We start from the raw sequence: 25,805 nt of genomic DNA, 5'->3' as shown, positions 1-25,805 counted from the left end.
TTGTAGCTTCAGACAACCTTCTTAACGTCCACCACACCCGAGTTTTGGTATTGTCTGCAAACCTACTAACCATGCCCCTACATTCTCATCTGGATCATCAATACCCATGACAAACAACAGGGGGCCTGGCACCGATCCCTGCGGCACACCACTAGTCACAGGTCTCCAGTCCTCCATCACTACCCTCCGTCTCCTACCACCAAGCCAATTTTATATCCAGTTGGCCAGCTCACCCTGGATCCCATGTAATCCGACTTTCTGGACCAGCCTACCAAATTATGTTTCCCTCTCCATGGATGCTGCCTAGCACGCTGAGTATCTCCAGTATTCTTTTATTTATTTTGTTTACAGCGTGGTAACAGGCCCTTCCAGCCCAACGAGTCCGCACCGCCCATTTTTTAAACCCATATTAACCTACCCGTACATCTTTGGAATGTGGGAGGAAACCGGAGCACCCGGAGGAAACCCACGCAGACACGGGGAGAACGTACAAACTCCTTACAGACAGTGATGGGAATCAAACCCCAATCGCTGGCTCAGTAATAGTATTCTTTTATTTCCAGCGGAGAGTGCAAGATAAGATAAAAATTCTTCAATAGTCACATGTACATCGAAACACACAGTGAAGTGCATCTTTTGCGTAAGTGTTCTGGGGGCAGCCCGCAAGTGTCGCCACGCTTCCAGTGCCAACATAGCATGCCCACAACTTCCTAACCTGTACGTCTTTGGAATGTGGGAGCAAACTGGAGCACCTGGAGGAAACCCACGCAGACACGGGGAGAACGTACAAACTCCTTACAGGCAGCAGCGGGAATTGAACCCGGGTCGCTTGTGCTGAAATTAGGAGCAGGAGTAGGCCACTCGGCCCCTCAAGCCTACCCTGCCATTCAATATGATCATGGCTGATCTGCCCCAGGCATCATCTCCTGTGCCAGTTCCCCAAAGCCCTCATTGCTCGATCTTTCAAGAATTTATCGATCTCCATCTGGAGTTCTTTTGCTTTTCGACTTTAGTTTAAGCTTGTGGGTCACAGGGTGAATGTTGGCCAAAGGCATCAGGATAAGTCTCCTGCACCAACAAACAATCTGCTGGAGGATCTCAGTGGGTCGAGCAGCATCTGTGGGGGGAAAAGAGTTGTTGACATTTTGGGCCAAAACCCTGCATGAGGACTGAGAGTGGAGAGGGGAGATGGCTGGTATAGAGAGGGGGGGAGGAATCAGAGTCAGGTTTATTATCACTGACGTGTTGTGAAATTTGTTGTTTTGCGGCGGCAGTACAGTGCAAGACATAAAGGCATAAAAATTACTATAAGTTACAAAAATAAATAAATAGTGCAAAAGAGGAATAGAAGGGGGCGTGTCCTGAATGGTGAGCATCCTTAATGCCGCCTTCTTGAGGCACCGCCTCTTGAAGATGTCCTCGATGGTGGGGAGGGTTGTGCCCGTGATGGAGCTGGCCGAGTCTACAACCCTCTGCAGCCTCTTGCGATCCTGCACATTGGCGCCTCCACACCAGGCGGTGATGCAACCAGTCAGAATGCTCTCCACTGTACATGGATAGAAACTTGCAAGGGTCTTTGGTGACATACAGAATCTCCTCAAACTCCTAACGAAGTAGAGCCGTTGGAACTGTGGAGTGGTGAGACAGAGGCCTGAGGTGATTGGTGGACTGAGGAGGGGTGTAAGACGGCAGGCAGGTAGTGCCAGGAAGGGGATGGGAGGAAGAGGTGGCCTTGGGAGACAGCACTCTCAGTCTTGACGCAGGGTTTCAACCCGAAACGTTGACAGTTCCTCTCCCTCCACAGGCTTGACCCACTGAGATCCTCCAATAGATCCCAACATCTGCAGGCTCTTGTGTCTTCTCCTCCTCCGGTGGTGCCCTGGGATCTTTTATAACCTCCTGGGAATCTCAGTTTAATGTCTTGTCTAGGGGATGCCACCATAGACAGTGCCGCACTCCGTTGGTACCACACCAGATTCTGATGCCCTGTTCCCCAGCCTGAGTCTCAAACCATGACCTTGTGACCCAGGATGATGGGCAAGAGTGGTTGTTGATGAAGGACTTCGGTTTGTGGTGTGTGATGGATTCACATGTTTGCGATCATGAGGTTGAGCAGTGGGGGCAAATGCGAGTGGAGGGGTCCGTTGGCGCCGGAAGCGTGGCGACACTTGCGGGCTGCCCCCAGAACACTCTACGCAAAAGATGCATTTCACTGTGTGTTTCGACTAATAAAGATATCTTATCTTATCTAATGAACTGTACATTCCAGAGAGGAATGTACTGATAGGGACAGATAGGGCGGACGCACTCAGTCTTTTTCCCAAGGTTGAGAAATCAAGACTATTGAACGGTTCCCTAGTACAATAAGATTGACTCTTGACCTCACAATCTACCTCGTTCTGACCTTGCACCTTATTGTCTGCCTGCACTGCACTTTCTCTGTAGCTGTAACACTTTATTCTGCATTCTGTTATTGTTTTCCCTTGTACTACCTCAATGCACTGTTGTAATCAATTGACGTGTACGATCTCCACAAGACAGGTTTTTCACTATCCCGCAGTACATGTGACAATAATAAACCAATTTACCGATTTGCCAACTGGAGGGCATTGGTTTCAGGTGAGAGGGGAGAGATTTAATAGGAACCTGAGGGGTAACTTTTTCACCCAGAGTGTGGTGGATATGTGGAACGAGCTACCAGAGGAATTTATTCAGGCAGTTACATTAACAACGTTTAAAAGACTTTTGGAGGGGTACATGGATAAGAAAGGTTTAGAGGGATATGGGCCCAACACAGACAAATGGGACTAACTCAGATGGGCATCTTGTTCAGCAGGGATAAGTTGGACTGAAGGGCCTGTCTCCCCGCTGCATGACTCCACGAGCAACCTCACCCCCAGTGGGCTGTTTTACCGTAGTGTTCATGCTGACACTCCGCACTGTCTCGTAGTCCCAAGGTGAAGCTGAAAGGAATTTCCCAAATACTTGCTCTTCCCTCCCCTGGCCACAGATTTTAACATTGCTTAGCCTTTCCCGGAAGAGCACATGATTTCGGAGGTCGGGGGCTTGTGGAGATGGGAAACGTGGCCAGATGAAGAGTTTTAATTATTCCCTCAAAGCCCTGGAGTAACAACAATGGACAGTTCCCCGCAGAGTTCAGGGACATTCGCTCGGTGCCGTGTGAGGTGTTGGGAGCATTGTGAGATCTGTCGGGAATTCTCATGGGAGGAGAATGAGGAAGAGAGGGGGAGGAGGGTTAGGGAGGCAACTGCAGGGCTCGGGACCATGGAGAGATGGAATTCTGCCGGAACTGGAAGAGGGCAGAGGTCCCAGCAAGATGGGTGTAGGGGTTTGGAGGAGGGTGTAGAGGCTCAAGAAAGAAGGCAGCTAGAACAATCAGAAATGGTTTGTTCTGCCCGTACGTGGATGTTGCTCGGTGCTGGACCATAGAACCATAGAACACTACAGCACAGAAAACAGTCATTCGGCCCTTCTAGTCTGTGCCGAAACTTTATTCCGCCAGTCCCATTGACCTGCACCCAGTCCATAACCCTCCAGACCTCTCCCGTCCATGTATCCATCCAATTTATTCTTAAAACTTAAGAGTGAGCCCGCATTTACCACGTCAGATGGCAGCTCGTTCCACACTCCCACCTCTCTCTGAGTGAAGAAGTTCCCCCTAATGCTCCCCCTAAAGCCATGTCCTCTCGTACTTATCTCTCCTAATCTAGGTGGAAGGAGCCTACTCGCATTTACTCTGTCTATACCCCTCATAATTTTGTAAACCTCTATCAAATCTCCCCTCATTCTTCTACGGTCCAAGGAATAAAGTCCTAACCTGTTCAATCTTTCCCTGTAACTCAACTCCTGAAGACCCGGCAACATTCTAGTAAATCTCCTCTGCACTCTTTCAGTTGTACAGTGACATCTGCCTCTTCATCACCCAAGTGAGGACTTTGGGGGTGTCCTCATCTGACGATTCGAAGGCTGTGGGACCACCCGCCTGTTCCAGAAAAGTAATTGAAATCTGTCAGTTTGTGTACAAGGGGGAAAGCTTCTGAAGCACCTCTGTACTCAACGGAATATATTAACTACCAATGTGAGAAGAGACAGGAGTGTAAAATTGTATATTATAACCTTGTCGGCAGTGAGGAAGTAATTGCCCCATATGTTTTGGTGATAGGCTCTCTATCTCTGCCGTGGCTAATTTATCACATTAAACTGCTAACAATTGCTGGTGGAAATATTACACAAGGAAACAACATTTTATGTTAAGTTTGGGTTTATTAATCTTCAGGGGTAGCTGAGGCAGCTAAGTGCATCCTAGCCAGCAGTTTGTGTGTCTATTCTAAATCATTACCCTAATTGAGAAGAAGAATTCACAGCTCCAGCATCTTGCCGGAGCCTTTTATATCTCTGTAATAATCAAGGCATCTCACAGGGTAGACAGCTTATGTGGCATCAGTAGCCTCAGAGGTGGGCTGTTCTGCTGGCAGTGCACTTTCATAACCTCTAGGAAAGAACAGGCTGCCTTTTAAAACCTGTGCCAAGTTATTTAGGATCTTAAACAGCCAATCTATCCCGCTTGGCTTATATTCATTTGCAGAAAGCCCAACACTCGTGGATTGTACAACGTGGAAAGGGCCCACGGTCTTCTCAATGACATCAAACACCTATTTATTCCACTCTCTTCATGCTCCCCAAATTCCCATCAACTCCACACCCACACACACCCACACACACACACACACACACACACACACACACACACCTGGGGGCAATTTACAGTGGCCAATTAACCCACCGACCCGCACGTCTTAGGGATGTGGGAGAGAACCAGGACACCCGGGTGGGTGGGGGAGGAAACCCATGTGGTCACGGGGAGAACGTGCAAGCTCCACACAGACAGCGCCTGAGGTCAGGATTGAACCTGGGTCGCTGGAGCTATGAGGCAGTGGCTCCGCCAGTTTCGCCACCCTGCCATCCATCCTTTTTAACTCATGCGTAGGATGGAGGTGTCCACTGCCTCAGCAGGCGTTTATTGTCCTCTCTTGATGCCCCTGAAATAAGCAGCTTGCTGGGCAGAGAGGCAGTGAAGAATCGAACCCCTGGAGACACTAGCAGGCCGGACTGGGTCAGGGCAGTAGATTTCTTCCTCTGAATGACATTGCATCAATCCGGTAATTTCAGGATTGTGTGCAGTTCTGGTCGCCCCGTTACAGGAAGGATGTGGAGGCTTTGGAGAGGGTGCAGAAGAGGTGCATCAGGATGCTGCCTGGATTGGAGAGTATTAGCTGTAAGGAGAGGTTTGATAAACTTGGGTTGTTTTCTCTGGAGTGTCAGAGGCTGAGTGGAGACCTGATAGAAGTTTATAAAATTATGAGAGGCATAGATAGAGTAGACAGCCGGTATCTTTGTCCCAGGGGAGAAATTTTAAGTACAGGAGGGCATGCATTTAAGGTGAGAGGGGGAATCATTAAAGGAGATGTGTGGGGAAGAGTGGTGGGTGCCTGGAACGGGCTGCCAGGGGTGGTGGTGGTAGCAGATACGATAGTGGCGTGGAAGAGGCTGTTAGACACATGTGTAGGCAAGGATAAGGATCATGTACAGGCAGAAAAGATCTAGTTTAATTCAGCATCGTGTTCAATGCAGGCACCATAGGCTACAGGGTCTGTTCCTGTGCTGTACTGTTCTATGTTCTATGTTCAGAGTCAGAATCAAAATCTGATTTATTATCACTGACTTAGATGACGTGCCATGTGTTGTTTTGTGGCAGCAGTACAGTGCAAAGACATAAAATTACCATAAATTACAAAAATAAATAAGTAGTGTAAAAACAAGGAATAACAAGGTAGTGTTCATGGACCGTTCAGAAATCTGATGGCAGAGGGGAAGAAGCTGTTCCTGAATCGTTGAGTGTGGGTCTTCAGGCTCCTGTACCTCCTCCCTGATGGTAGTAACAAGAAGAGGGCATGTCCTGGATGGTGAGGGTCCTTAATTACGGATGCCGCCTTCTTGAGGCACGGCCTCTTGAAGATGTCCTCGATGGTGGGGAGGGTTGTGCCCATGATGGAGCTGGCTGAGTCTACAGCCCTCTGCAGCCTCTTGCGATCCTGTGCATTGGAGCCTCTGTACCAGGCAGTGATGCAACCAGTCAGAATGTTCTCCATCGTACATCTATAGAAACTTGCAAGAGTGTTTGGTGACAAACCAAATCTCCTCAAACTCCTAATGAAGTAGAGCCATTGGCGTGCCTTCTTCGTGATTGCATCAATGTGACACAGTACTGTTACCGTTTATTCTGAAGTTCCCCTGGCAGGATTCGAACCCAAGCCTCCAGATCATCAGTGGATTGCTAGCCCACTATCTGTTGTGCTACCACTGGATGCTTTTAAAATAGAGTTGGACAACAGTTTGCAAGCGTACCATGCTGATGGCTTTGAAAGGTCCTTATTAATCCTCTGGGTCCCTGTGTCTCTGCTGCAGCCGCTGTTACAGCAGGGCACATTGGCCCCACTGTACAAATTGGTTCTAACCCGGGCTTCGGAAAAGCCATTAGGAATTGCAAACCATGCACTGAACGGCATTGCTGGATATAATTCTGTCTTTCATTTGCTACTAAGGATCGAACTTCAAAGGGACGGCTTCACATGTGAAAGAGGTCAGAGCTATGGCCGTAAATAATTGTAAACCTGTAGCTCAAAAACCATTTTTATCACTTACAAAGTGACCTCTGAGCTTTCAAAACCCAAGCGTGCTATTAAAGGTTAGTGAGACAGAAGCTGTCACCTTGTAATCCGGAGAAATATTAAAGGAAGCCTCACCCTTGTAAACCCCCACCCAAGACTTCTGATTGAGCGGAGGAATATTTGACTCTGGACCAAGTGTCCATTGAGGCACAGCAGGAGGTCATTTACTCCGTCAACACTCGGCAGGGAAATCCATTCCCAGTCTCCCGCTCTGTTCCCATAGCTCGCCTAGAGTGCTGATCGAGTTTCCTTTTGCAGTCATTGATTGGTTCTCCCGCTCCCATCCTCAAAGGCTGTCAGTGCTCCTCCATGTTCTCTTCTCAGCCTTAAAATGGCCGACCCACTGTCCTGAGGCTTGGTCTCTTCGTTCTGGGTCAGGCCCGGTGCTTTCAATCAGCTTGACACCTCGAACCTCGCTGACATCGTTGCCAGTATTTATGGTAATTCTGTTCCCCATTATACCAAGATGGGACTAGCACAGGTTCAGTAGGCCGAATGGCCTCCTCCTATGCTATTGGTGAAATATCAATGGGAATTTAGATGGTGGTGGGTGGGGGAATTGGTATTGGTTTATTACTCTTGTACGATAAAGATGAACTCTTGACCTCACAATCTACCTCGTCGTGGCCCTTGCACCTTATTGTCTGCCTGCACTGCACTTTCTCTGTAACTGTAACCCTTTATTCTGCATTCTGTTATTGTTTTCCCTTGTACTACCTCATTGTACTTATGTTTGGAATGGTCTGTTTGGATGGCATGCAAACAAAAGCTTTTCACTAATTACTAATTACCAATTATTGTCACATGTACTGAGATACGGTGAAAAGTTTTGGTTTGGTTTTCCTTTGGTTTTGGTTTGCGTGCCATCCAGACAGATCATTCCATACATAAGTACATCGAGGTAGTAAAAAGGAAAACAGAATGCAGAATGTAGTGTAAGTTACAGAGAAAGTGCAGTGCAGGCAGGCAATAAGCTGCAAGGGCCACGACGAGGTAGACTGGGTGATCAAGAGTCCACCTTTTAGCGTGGGTTTTCCCCGGGTGCTCCAGTGCCCTCCCATATCGCAAAGGCGTGCAGATCGGTGGTTAATTGTCTACTGTAAATTGCTCCAAGTGCATAGGTGAGGGGTAAAATCTGGGGGGAGTTGATGGAAATGTGGGGAGAGTAAATAAGTGGTTCCTGGTTACCACAGAGCTGATGGGCTGAGAGTTGTGTATCTGTGCTGTATCCCTCTGTGAATTTGAGGCTTATGTTGAAAACAAGCACCATCACAGAGCAGCTTGGGTATGATGATGGAGTAGTGTGTTCCTAGACTGGTGTCCAGAGGTTAAACCCCTTGGTTCTGACCCAAGACAAAAGGGGAATTTAACTTTGAGTATGTAAATTAACCTGACTTTTTAAAAAAAGCATCTGATCTCAGTCAAGGTGAGCACCTAGTTCATTAAAAATACACCCAGTTCACTAAAAATCTGCTGTTCTAAGTCAGTTGGGTCTATATTGGTAATTGGTTTATTATTGTCACATGTACCGAGATACAGTGAAAAGCTTCTGTTTGCGTGCCATCCAGACAGAGCATTCCATACATAAGTCCATCAAAGTAGCAAAAAAGAAAACCAAATGCAGAATAAAGTGTTACAGCTACAGAGAAAGTGCAGTGCAGGCAGACAATTAGGTGCAAGGTCATAATGAGGTAGATTGGGAGATCAAGAGTTCATTTTTTAGTGTATGAGAAGTCCGTTCAAGAGTTTGATGACAGTGGGATAGAAGCTTCCCTTGAGCCTGGTGGTACATGCCCTCAGGCTTTTGTATCTTCTGCCCAATGGGAGAGGGGAGAAGAGAGAGTGACCGGGGTGGGAGGGGTCCTTGATTATGTTGGCTGCTTTCTTGAGACAGCAGGAAGTGCATTTAAGGTGAGAGGGGAGATATTTAAGGGAGTGTGCAGGGTAAGTATCTTACACAGCGAGTGGTGGACAGCTGGAGTGGACTGCCAGAGGTAGTGGTGGAAGCAGATACCATAGTGGGGTTTAAGAGGCTGTTAGATGGACACATGAGTGGATGGATATGGATCATGTGCAGGCAGAAGAGATTTAGTTTAATTCGGCATCATATTTGGTGAAGACATCGTGGGCCAAAGGGCCTGTTCCTGTGCTGTACTGTTCTGTGTTTTAAGTGTAAGATGGAGTTAATAATTACCTGCAGTGCCATTGAGTATAGGAGTTGGGAAGTCATATTACAGCTTTATAAGACATTGGTGAGGCCGCACTTGGAGTATTGTGTACAGCTTTAGTCACCCTGTTACAGGAAAGATGTTACTAAACTAGAAAGAGTGCAGAAAGATTTACCAGGATGTTGCCAGGACTTGGGGGCCTGAGTTACAAGGAGAGGTTGTGTAGACTAGGACTTTATTCCCTGGAACGTAGGAGATTAAGGGGTGACCTGATAGAGGTGTATAAGATCATGAGGGGCATAGACAGGGTGAAAGCACACAGTCTTTTTCCCAGGGAGGGGTTGATAAAAACAAGAGGGCAGAGGTTTAAGATCAGAGGCGAGAGATTTAAAAGGGACATCAGGGGCAGCTTCTTCACACAAAGGGTGGTGCGTATTTGGAATGAGCTACCGAGAACAGTGGTTGAGGCAGGCACATTAGCAACATTTAAAAGCCATCTCGATGAGTCCATGGATAGGAGAGGTTTAGAGGGCTGTGGGCCAAACGCAGGCAGATGGGACCAGCTCGCTGGCCAACACAGTCGGCATGGACAATTTGGGCCGAAGGGCCTGTTTCCGTGCTGTATAACTCTCTGAATCTGTGATTCTATGTCCTCATCCTAGGAACAAATAAAGGATAAAAAGTTGGTCAGAGAAGCCTGTTTTTTTGCAGTAAATTCCATATGGTATTCAGAAGTGGATGTGTTCAGTGAGACTCCATGGGTTCAGCATTTAGCTGTTTTGTTTGTGGATGAACTCCCAGCAGGAGTCAAGAATGTGGGATCATTCAGGGTGGTCTTCCTACAGACTTGGCCTCACGTTGATGCCACTGAGACAGGCCCTCATTCAGTCCCAGACCTAACTCAGTCTCCAACAGTGCTGTCCTGATACTCAGCCCCAGCGCCGGGACGAGGAGACCATTCAGCTCGTCATGTCTTGGGCCAACTCATCGACGTAGTTTAAACGCCATCCCCTCCACACCTCTGAAACAAACAGAATGTTCTTCCAATCAGCCCTCCCCCCCAGCCTCTTCATGAGCACAGATTTCCCCCTGGAACCCCCACACTCCTTTTGATCGCAGTCTCATTGCCGTGGTAACTTGCCCATATCGGTCCGTTGCAGCTGAGAAGACTCCAAATCCCTCTTGGATTCAGTGGGAAATACAGTGTTCCCTGCATGATGTGTGTGTCTGTATGCTCTTTCAGACTTCTGTGTCTGGGCTCTAGAGAGTCCATGGACCAAAGCCCAGGAAACTCCTGACCCGATGCGCAGTGGCCAAGACTTTCACCCAGAGTTCCTTTGCTCTGCTCTATCCCGTTGTTCCCCTCCCATCCCGTGCACCCACTGTGCTGCCCACCCAGGGCTCTTTCAAACAGATGAGTTCCCCTGGGTCTGACGTCCCCACAGACCCTGCCGGGGTGGGGAAGGGAGTCTCCCACACAGCTTACGACCAGACAGACTTCTGAAATGTCAAGCGGATGAACTGTTGTTTTCCAGTTCTCCCTGTTAACCACACAACTTGGCTAAGGTATCAGACAGAAGTGAAGCAACATTAGGGCTGTCATTTTATACCGATTCTCAGCCATCGTAAGTCCGACAGATTTAGCCATTCTCTCTGCAAAGCTCCCAGTTGGAGAGACTGCAGGCTGCTTAAGAATATGATGAATACTGATTGAACAGGGTTGAAAATCCTGAGTGCTGTCCCCTGATTGCAGATGGTTGGTTTATGGAAAATCATTATTAAGGAAAAAAAATTAAATTGAGGCCAAAACTGTTAAATGCTTCATTTTTCACAGTGTAGACACCCTCTCTTCCTCCTGTTGTAAACATAGCAAACTACAGACATTGACCTGAGTGGTTCACTCCAGTTCAAAGACCTGCAAGATATATAAATTGCATATTTAAGGCAGAGCGCTCACCATTGTAATTTTAGAAGTGTTTATTCATCTGGAATGTATTAGAAATGTGACTAATGATATGGAGACATCTGCTCTTTTACACAGTGTCTGACTCTATGAGTTCCTTTTGTTGGCAATTGTAATTGGAAACCACAACCCAAATGCCAATAGTTGTGAGTCGAGCCTTGTCATTTCTGTTCCTACTTCCACAAGTTATTAATGAATTGGATTGAGTAAACGTTGAATGCAGAGTGCTGAAGCACATGACATTTTCTTGCGGGCCAACTAAAAAAAAGCTGGCTGTGGTTTGCAGGCAGCACAGTGACCTCGACGACAAGACAGATAATCAATTCTCTGCTGCTCTCGACTGCAGATCAAGGAAGATAATTGTGGTCTTATTCCATCATTGCAGAGCGGCAAATTACTGCAGAAAGCAAGAAAAAAGGGAATTTGAAACTTAATTAACATCCACTGCTACTGTGTGAAGTCAACACTGCTGCTTATAGAGAGATAGGAGGCAGGCAGGAGTTACTGCCCAGGACACGTTGTGGGATGACTACTGGAGATTGCTCCTGGGCAGCAGTTTAACAGAACATAGGACAGTACAGCACAGGAACAGGCCCTTCGGCCCGCAATGTTGTGCCAAACTAATTAAGCAAATGCCACCTAATCCCTTCTGCCTACCTGACCCTATCCCTGGCACTACCCGCCTGTCGTCGTACACCCCTCCTCAGTCCACCAACCACCTCGGAGTCCTTTCTCACCACCGTCCACCCCTCTCACCTTCTCCTCTCTATACGGCCATTTCCCCCTCTCCACTCTCGGTCCTGATGCAGGGTTTCGACTCAAAATGTCGACAGTTCCTTCCCCCCCCCCCGCAGATGCTGCTTGACCCGCTGAGTTCCTCCAGCAGATTGTTTGTTGGTCCATATCCCTCCACTCTCTGCACATTCATGTGTCTTCCTACGAGCTTCTTAAACGCTTCTGTCGTATCTGCCTCCACCACCACCCCTGGCAGCACATTCCAGGCACCCAGCACTCACTGTGTAAAAAAAACTTGCCCCGCACATCTCCTTTGAACTTTCCCCCTCTCACCTTCAATGCATGTCCTCCAGTATTAGACAAGAAGAGCATGCCCTCTGATATTTGACAAATGCATGCCCTCCGGTATTAGATTTAATAATCACATTCGATTATTAATAATCAGAGCTGTTTTTTTCCTTCTGTAAAGGAATCTTGAAAAGCGAACTGGGGAGGAGCATTTGAAGGTATTGAGATGTCTGGGATGTGTTCAGGGAGTAAACCATGGCTTACAGGGAGTTTCACACCTGTCTCCTGACTGGAGCTGCCTTGGCTAACTGTGGTGGTCCTCACCCACGTCTGACCACTAGTAGAAGGGTCCACCTCACATTTGATTTGACCTTGATACAGCAACCAGCTCCCCTCCCCACCCCAGCTCGCACTGCCCACTGCCCCAGATTTTTCTTTATGACATAAAGTCATACGCACGGAAGCAGGGCCTTCGGCCCACTCAGTCCATGCCGTCCATCAATCGCCCATTCACACCAATCCAATTTTGTTCTCCCCATGTTCCCATCAACTCCTCCCAGATTCTACCCCTCGCCCGCACACTAGGGGCAATTTGCAGTGGCTGACTAACCTACTGACCCGCGCGTCTTTGTGAGGAAACCAGAGCACCCGGGGGGAATCCCACACGGTCAGAGGGAGAACATGCAAACTCCACACAGACAGCGCCAGAAGTCGGGATTGAACCTGGGACTCTGGAGCTGTGTTTTTTTTATATTCATTCAAGGGGTGTGGGCTTCTCAGGCTGAGCCAGCATTTAATTGCCCGTCTCTAGTTGCCCTTGAGAAGGTGGTGGTGAGCTGCCTTCTACCCATATCTCTGGGTAGAGGTGTATTCTGTAGCAAGGGACAGGATGTGCTTGCATTGGGATGCGGAACTCCTCACAGACAGCACCCGAGGTCAGGATTGAACCTGGGTAAGTGGAAGTTGAGCATGGCACTGGGGAATAGCTCCAGTTGTGGGAGCGAGTGTTGGTAGGTTTGTTGGAGACACAGGAGACAGCAGATACTGGAATCTGGAGCAACACACAAAGGAGCTGGAGGAACTCAGCAGGTCAGGCAGCATCTGTGGGGGGGAAATGGACAGACGATGTTTTGGGGTAAGACCATCTGGATGATGACCCTTCATACATGCTGCCTGACCTGTTAAGTTCTTCCAGCGGCTTGTAGGTTTGTTAGAGTGTGCCACAGTGGTTGTACAGTCAGAGTCACAGAGCAATACAGCACGGATATAGGCCCTTCGGCCCAACCAGTCCATGCCAACCACGGTGCCCACCCAGCTAGTCCCAACTTCCTGCGTTCGGCCCATATCTGTCCAAGCCCCGCCCCTCCATGTACCTATCCAAGTGCTTCTTAAATGATACTGTCGTACCTGCCTCACCCACTTACTCTGGTAGCTCGTTCCATATACTCACCACCCTCTGCGTGAAAAAGTTGCCCCTCAGGTCCCTTTTAAATCTTTTAGCCCTCACCTTAAACCTTTGGACTCCCCTACCCTTGGGAAAAGACTGTTACTATCCACCTTATCTAGGCCTCTCATAACTTTAAACATTTCTGTAAGGTCGCCCCTCATTCTCCTATGTTCCAAGGAATACAGACCCAGCCTGGCCAACCTCGCCCCGTAACTCAGGCCCTCGAGTCCTGGCAACATCCTCGTAAATCTTCTCTGCACTCTGTCCAGTTTAACCACGTCTCTCCTATAACAGGGAGATTAAAAACTGGACACAGTACGGTGGGGTATGACAGAGGATCTACCAGAAAGAGCAAGGCAATGAGGCCATTGCCTTAGTTTTTGTTAATACAAACCTCAGATGCCTGGAAGTCTTTGGGAATAGGGTAGGTGGAGGGGAGAGTGCGAGGGATGTGGTTCGACATGTCCAGTCAGTAACATTAATTAGAAACTGATATATTTGTGTGGCGATGTACTGCTGTGCAGGTCCACTGATTCTTGCCGCTGTCCACGAACACTCAATCAGCCGTCCTCTCCAATTATTGGAGCAGGGACATGTTGATGCAAAAACATTCGTTATTTTTAATACTCGTTTTGCAAATTACAATCTGTGCACAGCTGTGTGATTTCCTGCCGAGCGTGGCTGTGACTCTCTCCTGGTCTGGGGATGGTGGGATTGTGAGCTTCTCCAACCTCCCCCAATAACTTCCCACCCCGATAAGCCCCCCTCCACCTCTCCCCGAAACTCCCAGCCATTGGTCCCTGCCCAGATCCAACCCCCTCGCTGCAAACACTCTGCCAACCACGCCCCAAGCCCTCCCAACCTTCTCCTCACCTTCCTGCCCACCCCGGAAACTCCCCTGTAAACACTCTCCCCACTCTCAGACCCTCCTCCTTCATTGTACCTTAGACAGAGAGAGCGTGCAGTGTCCGTGTGTGTCCAGTTTTTGTGTTTGTAACAACGTAGGCATGCGTATGTATATGGGTGCATACATGTGTGTGTTTGTGCGTGTGTGTGTGTGCGTGCATGCAGTGGTGCATTGAATGTGTATATATCTGCAGTGTGCAGGTAAGCATGTGCAAGCAGTATCTGTGAGTGTGTGCGTGCATGTCTGAGGTGTGTGTGTGCACATGTTTGCAATGTGTATATACGTGGGTGCAAAGTGTGTGTCCTGCAGTATGTGTGTGTATGCACGTCTGCAGAGTTTGTGTGTGTGTGTGTGTGTACGCGCGCGCGCACAGTGTGCATTTGTGTGTATTAGTGTGTGCATGTGCACTGTGTGTATGCATGACTGTATTCTGTGTGTCTGCATGTGCAGGATGTGTGTGTGTGGTGTGTGTGTGTGCAGACTGTGTATGTACGCACATGTGCAGAGTGTCCCACAGAGAGAGAGAGAGAGAGAGTGTGTGTGTGTGTGTGTGTGCGTGCACACGCGGGTGTGTGTCAGTAGTATGTGTGAGTATGAGGACAGGTGTGGGATGGCGAAACCATCCCAGACCAGGCTGCCAGTCCTCTAATGAGCCCAGGATGGCCTGATGTGGGACTCACCGCCCCTCCCCCACCCCACCCCACCAGCTTGCCCCTGTTCTGGCTGCTTCCTGAGCCCCAGGGTTCTGGAAACCCTGCTCTGTTCTGTTTGTGGTTGGTCATAGAACACAGAACAGTACAAGAACAGGCCCTTCGGCCCACAAGGTCTGTGCTGAACACGATGCCAAATTAAGCTACATCTCTTCTGCCTGCACATGATCCACATCCCTCCAATCCCTGCATATTCATGTGTCTATCTAACAGCCTCTTAAACCCCACTGTCGTGTCTGCCTCCACCCCCACCCCTGGCAGCCCGTTCCAGGCACCCCCCACTCTCTGTGTAAAAAACGCCCCGCACACCTCCTTTAAACTTTCCCCCTCTCACCCTTAAAGCTGTTGATCTGGTTGGGCAATGCCCTCATCAGTTTGTGTCAGCCTTGGCACAAACACCGCCCTCGCCTCCTGCTCACACACAGCCCCTGTACAACGAGCCTGTGTAGACAACAGCTCAGGGCTTCGTGTGTTCTAGCCAGAGGGTTACTGAGCAGTTAAACCTGCTACCCCACAACCAACAGACCAAGACCTCTGCGATGAGATAAGAGAACGAGGTTGGCACATGTAACTGAACACCAGTGATAGGGCAGAGCAAACTAATTCCTGATGTTTTGAACAGAGGGAAGGCAGGAGAGATGGCCTCGAAGAGCCCCGTGGTTATCTCCATTGCTTCCACTACTTCTGCGCTGGGGGTTGGTCTGTTGGTTTGCCGTTTCACGTTTCCAACCTCTTGCAAACGCAAGAAGATAGAGTGGTAAATATTGGATTGTCAAATATTGGAAAAGGAAGAATGCGTTTGGCTTCAGGAAGAGAGCAGGGGAGTAGGACATATTGGTGAATTCTTCCAGAGAGTTGGCATTGGCAGGATGGGCAGATTGGCCTCCTCCTTGTCCTGCATCACTTCACAGCAGGCAGCTGGAAATGGGAAGGTATATGATCAGTATGTAGTTAATGGCAGGACCCTTAACAGCACTGATGTACAGGGGCATCTTGGGGTCCAAGTCCATACCTCCTTGAATACCACAAGGCAAGTAGATGGGGTGGTGAAGAAGGCACACAGCACGCTTGCCTTCATCACAAGGGGCATAGACTATAGGAGTCAGGAAGTCATGTTGAGGCTGTATAAAACTTTGGTTAGGCTGCACTTGAAGTATCGTGTGGAATTCTGGTTGCCCCATTACAGGAAGAATGTAGAGGCTTTGGAGAGGGTGCAGAAGAGGTTCACCAGGATGCTGCCTGGATTGGAGGGTATGAACTATAAGGAGAGGTTGGACAAACTTGGGTTGTTTTCTCTGGAGCGTCGGAGGCTGAGGGGAGACCTGATAGAGGTTTGTAAAATTATGAGAGGCACAGATAGAGTAGGCAGACAGAGTCTTTTCCCCAGGGTAGAAATCTCGAATACTCGAGGACATAGCTTTAAATTGTGAGGGGGTAAGTTTAAAGGGGATGTGCAGGACAAGAATTTACACAGAGAGTGGAGGGTGCCTGGAGCGGGCTGCCAGGGGTGGTTGGGGAGCAGAAACGATAGTGGGGTTTAAGGGGCTTTTAGATAAACACATGAATATGCAGGGAATAGAGGGATATGGATCATGTGTCAGCAAAAAGGATTAGTTTAAAATGGCATCATGCTCAGCACAGACATTGTGGGCCGAAGGGCCTGTTCCTGTGCCGCACTGTTCTGTGTACAGTTCTGGTCACTGCATGACGGGAAGGGTGCTATTGCACTGGAGAGGGTGCAGAGGAGATTTACCAGGATGTTGCCAAGGCTGGAAGATTAGAAAGCTACAGTTGTAGAGCATGGAAACAGGCCCTTCGGTCCACCGTATCCATGCTGGCCATCAAGTACCCACCAATACTAATCCCATTTTCCAGCACTTGGTCCATAATCTCTTGCAGGAAGGTTCAGTGGATGCACTCAGTGGATCACCTGTAAATTTAATTGTACCTATGAAGGAAGATTGGGTCGGCTGGGGTGGTTATCTTTGGACAGAGGAGGCTGAGGGAAGATTTAATTGAGATGTGTAAGCCAGGGATAAGCTACGTAACTACAGGCCAGTGAGCTTTGTGTCAGTGGGAGGGAAATTATTGGAGAAAATCGGAATTGGAATAGGTTTATTATTGTCACTTGTACCGAGGTACAGTGAAAAACTTGTCTTGCATACCGATCGTACAGATCAATTCATTACATCAGTGCATTGAGGTAGTACAAGGTAAACCAATAACAGAATGCAGAATAAAGTGTTATACAGAAAGTGCAGTGCAGGCAGACAATAAGGTGCACGGTCATAACAAGGTAGATTGTGAGGTCAAAAGTCCATCTTGTCGTACTAGGGAACCATTCAATAGTCTTATTTCAGTGGGATAGAAGCTGTCCTTGAACCTGGCGATACGTGCCTTCAGGCTTTTGTATCTTCTGCCCATTGGGAGAGGGGAGAAGAGAGAATGTCCGGGGTGGGTGGGGTCTTTGATTACCTTGGCTGCTTTACTGAGGCAGCGCGAAGTGTAGACAAGAGTCCATGGAGAGGAGGCTGGTTTCCATGATGTGCTGAGCTGTGTCCACAGCTCCTGAAAATTTGGAAGGGGTAGGGTTTATGTACATTTGGAAAGGCATGAAAACAAATGAAACTGCAGACACTGGAATCTGAATCAAAGGCAGAAATACTGGAAGATCTCAGCCAATCAAGTTGTGAAGAGGGGAGTGGAAGACAGCATTGTGTCAGTCGTGATTTGTACCTGACCGAGGTTGGGCATGTGGGCACATTAGTATTCGTTCTCAACCCCATTTTCCACTGAACTGTTGGTGACCTGACTGGGACTGTAGCGAGGTGGTTTGCTTCAGAACCTGCTGTTGGGAGACACGCGTGAGTGAGCTCCGCTAACTCACACTCCATAATCCCTCCGTGGTTGTCTCTCTGGAGGGGTGACTCCTGACTATCTATTGTTCTGCTTGGTGCCCTGCAATGGATGGTACGCACTCTCTCTGCGCAGGGAGCATCCATGCAGAGTGACCAGCGCTGCTCCTTTACTGCTGATGTTGTCAGGTCAGACAAAGCAGATCCCAGTTTGCATTGAACTATTTGTATTTCCATGCTAATTCAAGTGTCGGGGATACGTCAGAATTCAAAATGTTTTAATTAGGACATTTACGCAGAGTGAGACCTGGAATTCCCCCAGCAGTTCGGTTTTTGCTCCAGATTCCAGCATCTGCAGGTCTCTCTTGTGTCTCAGTCTTGAAAAGATGTGATTATGCCGGAGAGGGGGCAGGAAAGGATGTTGCCGGGACTGGAGGGCTCGAGTTATAAGGAGAGACCGGATAGGTTGATTGTTTTCCCTGGAGCGAAGGAGGCTGAGAGAGGTTTATAAAATCATAAGGGGCGTAGACAAGGTGGATGGTCACCGTCTTTTCCCCAGGGTAGAGGAGTCTAAAACAAGAGGGCAGTTTAAAATGAGAGGAGAAAGATTTAAAAGGGACCTGAGGGGCAAGGTTTTCACGCAGAGGGTGGTGGGTATGTGGAACGAGCTGCCAGAGGAAGTGGTAGAGGTGGGTACTGTTACAACATTTAAAAGACACTTGGACAGGTTCATGGATAGGAAATGTTTAGAGGGATATGGGCCAAACACAGGCAAATGGGACTAGCTCCGGGAGACACCTTGGTTGGAATGAACGAGTTGGGCTGAAGGGCCTATATCCAGGTTGTATAACTCTATGATTCTATGAAGGTTGTGGGCTTCAGGTAGAAGATACAGGAGCCTGAGGGCACGTACCACCAGACTTAAGGACAGCTTCTACCCCACTGTGATAAGACTATTGAACGGTTCCCTTATACAATGAGATGGACTCTGACCTCACGATCTACCTTGTTGTGGCCTTGCACCTTATTGCACTGCACTTTCTCTGTAGCTGTGACACTTTACTCTGTACTGTTATTGTTTTTACCGGTACTACCTCAATGCACTCTGTACTAACCCAATGTAACTGCACTGTGTAATGAATTGATCTGTACGATCAGTGTGTCGGTACAAGTGACAATAATAAACCAATACCAATACCAGTACCTCTCGCAGTGTCATACGGAGGGGGCACCACACCCCCAAAGATGCTACCTCTTGGATGAGGTGTTAAACTGAGGCTCTCCTTGCTCCATCAGATCATTTGGTGCTGTTTTGAAGAGGGTTAGCATTTTCCGGAATCTCTGGGCCAAACCCCCTCCCCCCCCGCCCTCAGTTGACTATCCAGTCCTTGTGGGATCTCACTGTGCAACTTTGATTCCCACATTGCAGGCTCAAGATATACAACAGGTTGAGCAGCATCTATGAGGGGAGAGGAATTAGTCCTGATAAAGGGTTTCGGCCTGAAACATCGACATTTCCTTCACCCCTCCCCCCCCCCCCCCAACACAGATGCTGCTCGATCCACTGAGTCCCTCCAGCAGATTGTGTGTTGTTCCAGATTCCAGCATCTGCAGACTCTTATGCCTCTCGGGACGTACAATGTTCTGAGAGGCACTCTATGAAGGCAGAACTTCTGCTGCTCACTGCCTCGGTAAAGCAGCCAACATAATCAAGTACCCCACCCACCCCGGACATTCTCTCTTCTCCCCCCTCCCATCAGGCAGAAGATACAAAAGCCTGAAAGCACGTACCACCAGGCTCAAGGACAGCTTCTATCCCGCTGTTATCAGACTCTTGAACGGATTTCTCATATGATAAAGATGAACCCTTGATCCCTCAATCTACAATAGCCTTGCACCTTATTGTCTGCCTGCACTGCACCTTCTCTGTAACTGTAACACTTTATTCTGCATTCTGTTATTGTCTCCCCTTTTGTTCTACCTCAGTGTACTTATGTACGGAATGATCTGTCTGGATGGCACACAAGCAAAAGCTTTTCACTATAAATCAGCACATATGACAACAATAAACCAATTATCAACATCTCCACATCTACCCTGTCATCCCCCTGTGGATCTTATAGGGTCATAGAGCAATACAGCCCAGTTACAGGCCCTTCAGCCCAACCAGTCCATGCCGACCACCGTACCCACCCAGCTGGTCCCAATTTCCTGCGTTCAGCCCATATCCCTCCCAAGCCCACCCCTCCATGTACCTATCCAAGTGCTTCTTAAATGATCCTGTTGTACCTGCCTCACCCACTTCCTCTGGCAGCTCGTTCCATATACTCACCACCCTCTGCGTGAGAAAGTTGCCTTTCATGTCCCTTTTAAATCTTTGCCCTCTCACCTGAAATCTCTGCAGTTAGTAAAGTCATTCTTCATTCCTGTAAGCTTCAAAGAATACAGACCCAACCTCGCTTGATACGACAGCCCTCTCACCCCAGCAATAAACCTGGTGAAGCTCCTTTGGACTGCCTCCAATGGTACTGCATCCTTTTGTTAGGTGAGGGGTCCAAAACTGTGCTCATGTCCTCACACGACCCAGTCCCCATTGTCTCTGGACCCCGGTGTCACCCTGTTACCTGAATGGGCAACACGTCGATCAAAAAATTCTCAGCAACAACCTCGTTTTCCCTTTCTTCTGCTGCCTTTTCCCTACCCCTCCTGCGTTTCTGTCATCTCCTCCTACCCTACAAGACCTCTGTGCTCCTCCAAGTTTGCCTTCTTAATCTCCATCAGGAGCTCTGGAATTCCCTCACTGACCCTCTTTTGTCTGCCTTATCTGTTGACGTTCCTTCAAAGCAGCTTGGGGTGTTTTTCTCAATTGTGGGTGCTGTGTAAGTGCAAGTTGTTGTTGTTACAAAGTTCCTTCTGTCCGATCGCAGGGCTGTTGGATGTGCCCTTTTTGTTAATTTGAGTGCATGTTAACTTAGACTTGTCACGTTTGTGATGAACTGTGCTGCTGCTGTAAAAAGCTAATTTTCATGGCATGTATGCCCATGACAATAAACTTGAACTTGAACTCCTGATATATCCGCTTTACTCCAAGAAAAGACAGATGACACAAATGGCCGTAGACCAATGGCTATCAGCTCCAATGTGCTGTGGCATGTGTGTGTACGAATTTGAGTGAATTGGGGATTAACATGTGATGCTTGTCTGACAAGCAAAACCAGGCAGAGGGAGCAGTGGGTGACCTTGAACTGAGGAACATGTTCATCCAGGGGAGCATATGGGCAACAGACGCTTTGAAACATTACAGTAAATTTGTGTGTTGGGAGCACCCGTTAATTACAGGGCTGGAGACGTCATCTCCTTAAACATACAAATGTATGAATTAAGAATTAGAACTTGTTTAATATCGTCATCTGTACTGAGGTATGGTGAAAAATTTGCATGCCATCCAGACAGATCATTCCATACATCAGTACATCGAGTTGGTAAAAAGGAAAACAGAATGTAGAATATGGTGTTACAGCTACAGAGAAAGTGCAGTGCAGGCAGACAATAAGGTTGCAAGGGCCACGACGAGGTAGGTTGGAAGATCAAGAGTTCACCTTTTAGTGTATGAGGTCCGTTCAAGAGTTTTATAACAGCGGGATAGAAGCTGGCCTTGAGCCTAGTGGTACGTGCTTTCAGACTTTTGTATCTCCTGCCCGATGGGAGGGGAGGAGAAGAGAGAATGTCCGTGGTGGGAGGGGTCCTTGATTATGTTGGCTGCTTTCCTGAGGCAGTGGGAAGTGTAGATGTAGTCAACAGAGGGGAAGCTGGTTTCCATGATGTGCTGAGCTGTGTCCACAACTCTCTACAGTTTCTTATGGCCCCGGGCAGAGCAGTTGCCGTACCAAGCCGTGATGCATCCAGATAGGATGCTTTCTGTGGTGCACCTGTAAAGGCTGGTGAGGGTCATCAGGGACTTGCTGAATTTCTTTAGCCTTCTAAGGAAGTAGAATTACTGGTCAGCTTTCTTGGCCACAGCATCCACGAAGCTGGACCAGGGCAAATTGTTGGTGATATGTACACCTAGGAATTTGAAGCTCTCAACCATCTCCACCCCAGCACCGTTGATACAGACAGGGGCGTGTACTCCACCCCGCTCCCCAAAATCAATGACCAGCTCCACCATTTAATAAGATCATAGCTGATTTGACTAGAACTTCATCTTCACCTGGCGACAGAACCCCAGTAACCTTTCATCCCCTTGCTTATCAAGTATCTATCTACCCCTGCCTTTGTAGTAGCAACATCCTGCTTCCATCACCCTTTGAGGAAAGGAGTTCCAAAGACTCAGGACCCTCTTTGAGAAAAAGTTTCACCTTACCTCTGCCTTAGTCAAGTTGAGTTTATTGTCATGTGCACGAGTACAGTGAGGTACAGGTACAATGAAACACTTGCAGGAGCATCACAGGCATAAATTACGCTAGACAGTGAAAAATAAAGACTGTGCAAAAGAAGGCCTTAAGGCAAAAACACACAACCAGAGACAAGTCCATGGCAGTGCAAGAGGTGGTCTGTAGTGTTCCATTGCTGAGGTGGGGTTAGGGTTGTGCAGGTCGGTTCAAGAACCTGATGGTTGTAGGAAAGTAGCTGTTCCTGAAGCTGGTGAGATGAGATGAGATGAGATATCTTCATTAGTCACATGTACATCAAAACATACAGTGAAATGCATCTTTTATGTAAAGTATTCTGGGGGACAGCCCGCAAGTGTCGCCACGCTTCCAGCGCCAACATAGCATGCCCACAATTTCCTAACCCGTACGTCTTTGGAATGTGGGAGGAAACCAGAGCACCCGGAGGAAACCCACGCAGAAATGGGGAGAACGTACAAACTCCTTACAGGCAGCAGCAGGAATTGAACCCGGGTTGCTGGCGCTGTAATAGTGTTACACTAACCGCTACACTACCGTGTGGGACTTCAGCCTTCTGTGTCACCTGCCTGACAGTAGCAGCGAGAAGAGGGTATGGCTCAGATGGTGGAGATCCTTGATGATAGATGCCGCCTTCTTGATGCTTCCTGTAGATGCTGTCATTGGTGGGGAGGGCAGCCTTTATTATTGAACAGTGACCCCCAGGCTCTAGACTCTCCCACAAGAGGAACCAAGACTCTCTATGTCCACCCTGTGAAGACCCTTCAGAACTATTTCAATAGGAGTCGTAGATAAATACAGCAGAGAAACAGGCCCTTCAGCCCATCAGGCACATGCTGGCCATCAACCACTCATTCGTACTAATCCTCTATTGAGCCCATTTTTTATTCTCCTCACATTCTCATCAACTCTCCCCAGATTCTACACACCAGTGGCCAATTTACATTGGCCAATTAACCTACCAACCTGCATGTCTTTGGAATGTGGGAGGAAACCAGAGAACCTGGAGGAAATCCATACGGTCACAGGGAGAACATGCAAGCTCCACACAGACAGCACCATAGGTCAGGATTAAACCCGGGTCTCTGGCGCTGTGAAGCAGTAGCTATACCTGCTGTGCCACTGTGTTGCCTCTCCCTCCCCTCCCCCTCCCACCTCTCTCTCTCTCTCTCTCTCTCTCTCTCTCTCTCTCTCTCTCTCTCTCTCTCTCTCTCTCTCTCTCTCTCTCTCTCTCTCTCTCTCTCTCTCTCTCATTCTCTCTCTCTTTGTCTCTGAGTGTCTGTCTGTCTGTCTCTCTCGCTCCCCTCCCAATCAAGTCCAACTCCAGTGGATACAAGCCTAGTGTCTCCAACTTTCCCTCATGAAACATCACACCCACTCCACATATTAGTTTAGTATTCCATGTAACCCTCCTGCCCCATCTGTGGGAAAATCTCTGGGTCTCACATCCACCTCATCAGTCAGGTCAGAACCCCACAGAACTGGGGTGGATGCAAGTCACCCTCGTTCCCGAGTGACCACTCCAGAAGAAGATGTGTGAACAGAACTCCCTCTGAGTTGGAACACACAGGCAGCAGAGTCTGGGTGAGTTTTTAACACTGGAAGAAAGGCTCAGCCTTACCTTTTCATTTTGTTTGGGACCCATTAGCTCCTGTGCTCGACAAGGTTGCCTCGCGTTCTGAGGCAGTGTGTGCACAGCTCTGCACAACTTCCATTGTCCCTGAGAAGCATAAATAATGCTAAAGTGTTTATTTAAAATACTGAATGACTGGTTTTACTGAAGAGGATCTGCCCTAAGGGGCCATGTGTGTATCGTATAGGAAACATCTGTTGGTTGAACAGTTAAAAGTTAAATGAGATATTATGCAGATTTAAATTTTTTAAATGCTTTGAAAGTGGCCTGCACAGGTCAAACAAAAGGGCTAAAGTCTGTCGCGACTGGAAAATCCACCATCCTTTGCTTTCAAGTTGTGGCGGAGGGGATTAGAGGATTGTGTTGCTGACTGGCATTTGACACAGCTGCTAAGTCCTGGTTTGGAATCTCCCGGCCCCAACTCCAACTGGCATTTCCCCTCCTCGGACCCCCAGGGCCTCCTGTGTGAGGTCAAACCTACCGTGCAGTGGGGCAGATCATTTTCTGGGAATCTGGGCAGGGTGTGTCCCAGGAGCCAACAATTCCCCTGCTGGCCTGACACTGCACATGTGGAGTTAGGCTGGGGTTGTGTTTTTCCACATCGTGTGCTTATGCTGGCGGCTTCCTGATCATCCCAGGACTGCAGGAAACATCCGAGGGTGGTGACTCAACTCCCCAACGTGTCGAAGGCTGGGACTTCCAGCTTGCTCGCAAAACACAGTTCTACAGTTTCAGATAAGCAGCTATTCCAACAGTAGATTTCACAGCTCCAGCGCTCTATATTTCATAAAATATAGGAGCAGAATTAGGCCATTCGGCCCATCAAGTCTGCTCTGCCATTCAATCATGTCTGATATTTTTTTGTCTCAACCCCATTCTCTTGCCTACTCCCCATAACCCTGCAGCAGCCAATATGTACACAGCAAGGTCCCACCAACAGCAGTGATAGACGGCCAGACAGTCTGCTTCAGACTAGTGCTTCCGAGGGGCAAGTATTGGTCAGGTAATGGGGTAACTCCACTGCCTTCCTTTCAAGAGTTACTTGGAAGAGAGCGGCTTCAACTATCTACAGTCTGCATCAAACAAAAAGCACAAAGTGCTGAAAATACTCAGCAGGTCAGGCAGCATCTGTGGAGAGGAACAGAGTCAAAGACCCTTCATCAATCAGCATCAATGACATAGGTGAAGGGATTGCACTGTAGACATGTTTGTTAACAATAGGCCAAAAGACCATAAGGTATAGGAGCAGAATCAGGCCATTCGGCCCATCGAATCTGCTCCACCATTCAATCATGGCTGATCTATTTTTCTCTCAACCCCATTCTCCTGCCTTCTCCCCGTTACCTTTAACCCCCTTACCAGTCAAGAACCTACCAATCTCTGCCTTAAATGCACCCTGTGACTTAAGAGTCATAGTCATAGAGTCACAGGCCCTGCAGCCCAACTGGTCCATGCCGACCAAGATTCCCATCTAAGCTGGTCCCATTTGCCCACGTTTGACCTATATCCCTCTAAACCTTTCCTATCCACATACCTGTCCAAGTACCTTTTAAATGCTGTTAGTGTACCTGCCTCAGCCACTTCCTCTGGCAGCTCGTTCCATATACCCACCACCCTCTGGGTGAAAAAGTGGCCCCTCAGAGTCCTATTAAATCTCTCCCCTCTCACCTTAAACCTATGCCCAGTGGTTCTTGATTCCCCAAGTGGGGAATCAAGAACTAGAGGTTGTAGAGGATTTGCAAAGCCCACTCTAGAACTGTGTTTTCACATTCACCTCGACTTGGCCTCATTGGGTGTATTTAAGGCAGAGATTGATAGGTTCTTGATTGGGAAGGGGGTTAAGGATTACTGGGAGAAGGCAGGAGAATGGGATTGAGAGAGAAAAGAATTCCTCCCTCTCCATCTCTGGTAATTTCAGATGTCGTTCCCCTCCTCCTCCTA

The 25,805-nt window shown here is 48.3% G+C and overlaps 1 protein-coding gene and 1 long non-coding RNA gene across 9 annotated transcripts in view; one reads left to right on the top strand and one right to left on the bottom strand.

The window, feature by feature from the left end:
- The window catches only part of LOC127574546 (zinc finger protein 521), a 491,122-nt gene that overhangs the window by 104,388 nt on the left and 360,929 nt on the right, over positions 1 to 25,805 (top strand). The window lies entirely within an intron of this gene.
- LOC127574564 (uncharacterized) lies at positions 22,192 to 23,951 on the bottom strand. Its single transcript, XR_007956924.1, has 2 exons — positions 23,853 to 23,951; positions 22,192 to 22,463 (listed from the first exon to the last, which is right to left on the bottom strand). It is a non-coding gene; the product is annotated as an uncharacterized LOC127574564 (long non-coding RNA).

Source organism: Pristis pectinata, chromosome 9, assembly GCF_009764475.1.
Source record: "Pristis pectinata isolate sPriPec2 chromosome 9, sPriPec2.1.pri, whole genome shotgun sequence".
NCBI classification, from domain to species: domain Eukaryota; kingdom Metazoa; phylum Chordata; class Chondrichthyes; order Rhinopristiformes; family Pristidae; genus Pristis; species Pristis pectinata.
The sequence above is the reverse complement of the archived record's forward strand: the minus strand, read 5'-3'. Positions and strand labels throughout refer to the sequence as shown.